At 38.2% G+C, this 7,091-nt stretch overlaps 1 long non-coding RNA gene across 1 annotated transcript; it reads right to left on the minus strand.

The window, feature by feature from the left end:
* Nucleotides 1-5,661: 5,661 nt before the first annotated feature.
* Nucleotides 5,662-6,784, minus strand: LOC108164824. Its single transcript, XR_001775917.2, has 2 exons — nt 6,062-6,784; nt 5,662-5,994 (listed from the first exon to the last, which is right to left on the minus strand). It is a non-coding gene; the product is annotated as an uncharacterized LOC108164824 (long non-coding RNA).
* Nucleotides 6,785-7,091: the final 307 nt, after the last annotated feature.

The following is a 7,091-nucleotide window of genomic DNA, read 5'->3' on the forward strand; positions in this document are numbered from 1 at the left end:
GCGATCGAACGAACGAAGCGGAGACGAAGACGAGCCGAAGTCTTAGCTGTTCGTGCGTGTGCAAGTTGATCTTAACTCCCCCAGTCCCCCAGCCCCCCAGTCGTCACTCCATGAGTTGCTTGGGCCCAAAGCCCAGCCTTTGCTGTTACGTGCGTGTGGCCCCACACCCCTCCCTTGAAGCCCACTATTTACCTTTGGCCGAACCTCGGCCGATCGTGCTTGTGCTCCGTCTCCTCACTCTACGTTCCACTGGCTAACTTTTGACGAACCAAAGTCTCTGCTGCTCGTGCGTGTGCCAGTCGACTCTTCTTTTCCCCCTCTTTAGAGCTTGAGTAGCTTTGGCCTTTCGCGTGTGTAAGGCGACAAAATGTCAAATGATCGCCATCCACTTAGGACCTCCACATCCCAACTGGTTTTACAGTTGCGACTGTGCTTCTCGCAGGGGCCCAGTCTGAACGCCTCTTCCTCAGCCCCATGGCAACGATTGAATCAACCTGCCTGCCTGCATCAACCAAATTTGTGCGAAAACAAGGTGGATAAATGCCGCATTATTTGAAGGAAAGATTGAGAAGAACGAAAAAGACAACTAAAAGTCATATTTGAAGCAGTTCTAGCTATCAAACACGGAGTACGATCAATTATGTTATGGGGCTTCCATGTTGCATGCTCCACAGAAACTAGCATAATCTAGGGCACATTTTTCTCCGATAGACAAGGATCTTTTCGGGGTCTCTTAGAATTTCAATTGATAACCATGAAGATTTTGCCTCCATAAAACATTTTTATTATTTATTATAAGATCTAAATTGGTCTTGCCTCACGAATCTCAAGGGTTTTGGATATTTTTTTTATTTTCTCGAGGTGTTTGTTTTGGAGCCTTATGCTATTGCGTTATCCATCACTACCTTGGAACACGTCCACACGTGCTTACGATTTTCATGTCCATGCGTAGCTGGACACTGCCTATGCATGTCCCTCCCATCCTGAGTATCTAACTTTGTTTTATGTATGTTTTTATACCCGATACTCAAAATGAGTATTGGGGTATATTAGATTCCGACCCCATAAAGTATACATATATATTCTTGATCAGCATCAATAGCCGAGTCGATTGAGCCCTGTCTGTCTGTCCGTCTGTCCGTCCGTCCGTCCGTCCGTCCGTCCGTCCGTCCGTCCCTATCAGAGCCTAGTGCTCAAAGACTATAAGAGCTAGAGCAACGACATTTTATATCCGGACTTCTGTGATATGTTACTGCTACAAGTATATTTCAAAACTTTGCCCCGCCCCCTTCCGCCCCCACAAAAGGCGAAAATCTGTGGCATCCACAAATTCAAAGATACGAGAAAACGCAGAATCGTAGAGGATGACTATATGTTCTAGAGTGTAAAATCTGAACAAGATCGTATAATTATTATAGCCAGAATCAAGAAAACAATTTCATTCTTTCTCGCTCTGTCTCTCTCTAACACACAGGTTTCATGGTCGGTTTTGCCAATTGCAAAGTATGAGTTCAACGATCTCAGAACCTATAAGAGCCAGAGCAACCAAATTTGGTATCCACACTCCTGTGATATCGGACCTTGACCGTTTTGTGTCACAATTTCGCCACACCCCCTTCCGCCCCCGCAAAGGACGAAAATCTGGGGCATTCACAAATCTCAGAGACTATTAAGGCTAGAGTAACCAAATTTGGTATCCGCACTTCTGTTAGATCTCACTATAAAACGTATATCTCAAAATTTCGCCCCACCCCCTTCCGCCCACACAAAAGACGAAAATCTGTTGCATCCACAATATTGCAGATTCGAGAAAACTAAAAACGCAGAATCATAAATAATGACCATATCTATCAGACTGCTGAATCTGGATCAGATCGGATCATTTTTATAGCCAATAGGAACAAATCAATTTGCAGTGGCTACGCAGCGCCCGGCGTCACGCTCAGACTGATTTTCTGTCTCTCTCGCACGCACTCTTTGTCGTGTCGTTTAACATTAGCGGCGTCTGCCGGAGGAGAGCCATACTGACTAAGTATCGGGTATAAATGTAGAGTTGCGGTGTCCGCAGCAACTCACAACGTTCCCTCTCGTTATTTTTACTTTGGGGAGTGCAAACATAAACCGACTTGGAAAAATTGAAATGACTTTAAAATTACTCCAAATAGTAATGTTATAGAGCTTTTGCTGAAACATAACCTGTAAATGTAAGTATTTCTAAAGCATTTATCACAGTTTATAAAAGAAGCGATAATTTTTTTTTAACATCATTCTTAAGTATGTATGTACATATGTATAACATTTTGAAGGAATGCTCATGCTGTGTAAAATCCTATACATATATTTGGTATATATGTATGTGTATGTGATGCATTTCCAGATACATAAATAATAGAGAAGTGTTCATACATATGTACATATATTCAATATATGTATATATCCAATATAAGATACAAGGGGAGGTTATAGTATGATTACTTATGTAAATATACTTATGCACCATCGGATGGCCATCGGTTCTAATAAACTTAACAAGAACCAAACCAAAAATAACAAAAGATGCTCTTGTTCAGCTATTGGATAAGGTTAAAAAGCTTATTAGCAAAAAAATGTATCTTTTCAGGAGCGTGGCAAAAATCTAAAAATTTCAAATTTATTTCTCGTCTTTAACCGTATTTTTTCCTCTTCATTCCCTCCCTACTAAATCCCAATCCCCTTGCCCCATCTCTAATAGCTCCTTTCTCCAATTATTTTCTAATTCCGTTTTTCCCAATTTGCCTCTTTCGAACTGCACTCTAAGTGAATCGGAATAGAGTCAAACCGAAGAGAATTCTATCAAAAGTAGAACTGGATCTTGGAATGCCGTCCAATGGCCTGGAACGGCAACAGGAATAGAAATGGGAACGGAATTGGGTACGTTAACAAAGTGGTGACACTCAGAATAATAGCAACAACAACCCCCCCCCCCCCCCACTCCTTCACTTCACTTCATGCCACTCCTCACTCTCTCTATCTCTCTACAGCTCCCTTGGAATGCGATTGCAGTAGAAACCTGCAAGAAAAACTTTCTGTAGTCCGAGGAGGAAAGGGGAACTGCAATTGGCCAAGTTGACCAAAAACCTGTTACCAATTTAAGGAAAAGCTCATTTTATCCAATAGAGTAAGAGATAGAGAGAGAAGAGGAGGTGAAAACTCAATGATCCGTCTTTCTCAAAGTCCGCAAATGATGTGGGGAAACAAGGAGGTTACAATTTGAGTCAACGCTCGAGGAAAACCACAAACGAGTTTTTCCTGTAGATGGAAGAGGAATCCGGCTCATCAGCAGCTGCTGGCTGGGGCCACTGAAGGAGGATGAGATGGGAAGGGGGAAGAAGGTTAAGAAGTTGTCAAGAATCTCGGATGCGAATCGATCAATAACCTTTAAAATCAAATTCCAACAAAAATACTCGGTAGCAAGTGTATCTAAATAAGTACGAGTATGTATGTAAATAGTTTTGGTTTTCGACAGGTCAGACCTTCGTTCTAACGTTAATTCCACAATGTTCTTATGATAGCATTGCGTAGAGTTTATCATCTGATAAATACCGAATATCGATTTGGAGAACTTTTTATTATGATCTTATCGAGCGTATTATTGAGACATACAAATTGCTCTCTATTGTGTCTCCGTTGAACGGAGAATTATCTGAAATAGATCCAGTCCTAACATTGTGAGTGTAATACATAATACACAGACGCCGCACTGACAGTGGACGAGGAAGAAATAGAGAGCGAAAGCGTGGCAGCGGAGGCAGCAATGGAATTTTTCTTTTCAAGCTGGCTATTATATTGATACTATCGGACGCTATGATTCGATCTTAAGCGATCGATTTTCCCACGCTTACCACAAATTTTTGCAACTCAAGGTGCGGTACCAATCTACACCAATTTTATATGACCTGTATTTATTGAATACCGTGTATAAACATACATACATATGTACATATGTACATCTATAAAAATATCTATGAGGTATTTTTCCTTTAAAATTTGACCCTTTTCCACATTCATAACGACCGTTCGTTATATTCGCAAAACATAGGACTCACTGGGATATTTATACACTCGATGAAAAAATCCTCGTAGTTCTACTCAGGATACTGATCTGTGCATTTATATTTATAGTACTGCATCGTGAATAATTAACCCAGCACCCACGAAGGCGTGGTGAAAGTTCTTTGCTCGTGTTAGTCATATCAAATGAGTTTTTTTGGCGAAATTTACGAAATTTGCACAACGAATCAATGAGAATGTCCTTCCAGGGTTGAAACGATTACCGCCTACATTCAATTACTACTGATAGATCGTCAATTATCAGAACTCAATTATCCTGCCATAACCCTCAAACTATCCATATATGTACATACATATGTACATATTTATGCACATTGTACGATAGCGATAGTATGCTTTATGTATGTATGTATGTATGTATGTATGTACATATGTACATAGCTTTCAGCCATTGAAAAACTTGTTTTAGATTTTTCGAACATGTTTTTAAATGTTTCGGATTTTTTACTTTCCGCCAGTTTTTTTTCATTGTTTGTTTTGTTGTTTTCCTTTTTCTTGTTTACATTTTTATGCAGCCAAGAGTAAGAAACAACAGACTGCAAACAGAGAGAGAAAGAAAGAGAGTGAAGGAAGAGCGGGGCAGGGAGGTAAGAGCAAGAGAGAAGGAAAACTGGTTTCCAGCATACATACATACATATGTATGTATGTATGTGTGTATGGTCATTATTAACTTGTGCGAAAACGAACAAAAGAGATTGGCTTGTCAGCGGTAAGGGGAGACAAGGATAGAGCATAGGGGCTGGTTGGGATAGAGGGCTTGAGGAGCGCAAAAGACATCGGGCGCGTTCATCAGCACAATGCTTCATGGATCATGCATCATGTATCTGGTGTCATGTATCATGCTTTCGAATGCCTATGATATGTTTCTATACTATCGCGTCGTCGTTAAAATAATTGGCTCAGAACTGATTGATTGTGGCAATGGTCAAAAAACAGTCACATAATTTATGAGTAATTTTTGTAAAATAGAAATATTGTTTTTTTATTATTTTGACTTTGTTTATTTCTCTATTTTTCATCGCGACTTAGAGCGTATTCTTATCGATATTTCAGCTACCGATATAAGCTAACAGCATGCATAATTTTTACGCTCCATTTTTGATCTGTGGATGGATCTGTGATCCATCGATACGTTTTTTCTTCATCATCCTTTTTCTATTGAAGATATATTTTTCTAAATTAGATTTCATCCGTTCTTATTCATCCATTCTTATCTGGTCCTAACAGTTCCTGCCCTTCCTTATTTTCTTCTTCCTTTCTCTTTACATCCCTCCTTTTCTTTCATTTAAATCCGATACTTTCAATACTTCTCCTTTTTTCGTAGAAATGCGGCACATCCCATCATCTACATATGTACATACATATCTATTTAATCGCGCATACCCTCTTATTTTTTTCCTTTTGCCTTAAAGTATATGTGTTTTAAATATTATTTGAAAATTTTGTCATTAACCCATGCCAAATCACACTCAAAGTTTTACATATGTGAAAGGCTTTTGAGATATTTTACTTAGTAACCGATTTTTCATATAAAATAAATTATAGGTAAAATTTAAATCAGTTCTAACATTTTATTGGGAATATTTTCTTTTTAAAGTCTCCTTTTTACAATCCGGGTACATTTTTCTATGTTCCTGAACGCAACGTAACAAAAACTGTTTTTGTTCCTCATCCACTGTTAGACGCCCGTGAAAGTTTTGCATCAATTTCACAGCTCTTTCTGCTGTATCATTTACTGCCTTAGGTAATGAAAGACTCTTCTTGCTTTTTAAGTAAGATGGGTTACTGTTCCATGATGAAGGGACAGACTGTGGTCTGTCATAAATTTTAAGGCGATCAAATGATGTCCTACTTTTATAGATATAAAATCGTCCATATGTTTGTCTAAAATGGAAAGAAAACAAGAAATTACATATTTGAGTTAATAATTGAAGTTTCTAATATTACTTACCAAAAAGTGCACCGTTAAGATCTTCCATCGATGGTACATATCGTTTTTCTAAGCTGGTTCTATTTTGTTTAGTCAAATTTGTGACCATTCTTTCCTTTACATCAAATGTAACGTCTTCATCAAAAAGTGAGAGTACCGATATTTCATCATGTAGATACCATAAATGATGACAAAATTTCTTTAAAGCTGCTTTTGCAATAGCTTCATCAATAGTTTCATATTCGTTCAAGGATTTTAAAAAACATAAATCCTGATACGGTGCTTTCACAGCCGAGGAACTTTCCATTTCCATTATTTCCATTGCTTCGGAATGGGCAATATCAAACAAATTGTCCAAAGTTTGAACAAAATTCTCTCGACGGGATCTCTGATACTTTTTTAGCATCTTTTTGAAGGTCTCTCCAAGCTTGATGTAAGCATAGTAGCTTCTTTACACAGTTAGGCAAAGATTTTGTGGGTATTCTTGCTTTTTCCCAAAAGATAATGCATTCGCGAAGCGCCAGATTAGCACTTTCATTTGTTGTCATTTTTACTTCACGCGTATTGTAGAACAGAACCGCAAGCACTTGGCGATTCGACGGAAGTTTTCGCCAACAATTTGATGATTTATATCACCAACTAAAAAAATTTGCGGTTTGGAGCTGCATAACACTTGAGCCATTGTTAAAAATATTATATTGTGTTTTATTACTTGGTAAACGCTTTGCCGCCAAAAACACAAAAGTAACGGGGTCTGCCATATGTTTAATGAACAGTGAACAGAGATGCCACATCGCTTTATAAAAACCCAAGTATTCGTTGTGATTTAAATTTAACCTTTTTGTAATATATGTATGTTATATATATTTAAAACATATACTTTTAAATGTAAATAGATTTTTTATATATTATATTTAGTCAAACAAGGAATACAAATTAAATTTGACGCCAGTAACAAACAAGTTGCCAGAAACCCAAATGTAAAATGTATGCGTGGTTAAAATCACAACTTCTAACACGATTCGGCACGGTTTAATTAAATTTAAAAAAG

This window comes from Drosophila miranda, chromosome XL, assembly GCF_003369915.1.
Source record: "Drosophila miranda strain MSH22 chromosome XL, D.miranda_PacBio2.1, whole genome shotgun sequence".
NCBI lineage: Eukaryota > Metazoa > Arthropoda > Insecta > Diptera > Drosophilidae > Drosophila > Drosophila miranda.